Raw genomic sequence first — 209 nt, forward strand, 5'->3', positions numbered from 1 at the left:
AAAAAAAAAAAAAGAAATGTTGGAGAATTGGCTGGCTGAAGAGGCAAAACAGCTCACTGTTAGGTGATGTTCTTTCTCATGGGGAGAGAAGGATGGTTTGGCCGCAGGTGCAAGCTTGCTCCTAGAATTGTTTAAAAGCAAGAAACGACTACACACTCTTAGGTGGCATGTGGCAAAATGTCTTTATTTTCCACTCCCCTTTTTTGGGA

The sequence above is a fragment of the Otolemur garnettii genome, unplaced genomic scaffold (assembly GCF_000181295.1).
Source record: "Otolemur garnettii isolate 467f Iridium unplaced genomic scaffold, OtoGar3 scaffold00264, whole genome shotgun sequence".
Lineage (NCBI taxonomy): Eukaryota > Metazoa > Chordata > Mammalia > Primates > Galagidae > Otolemur > Otolemur garnettii.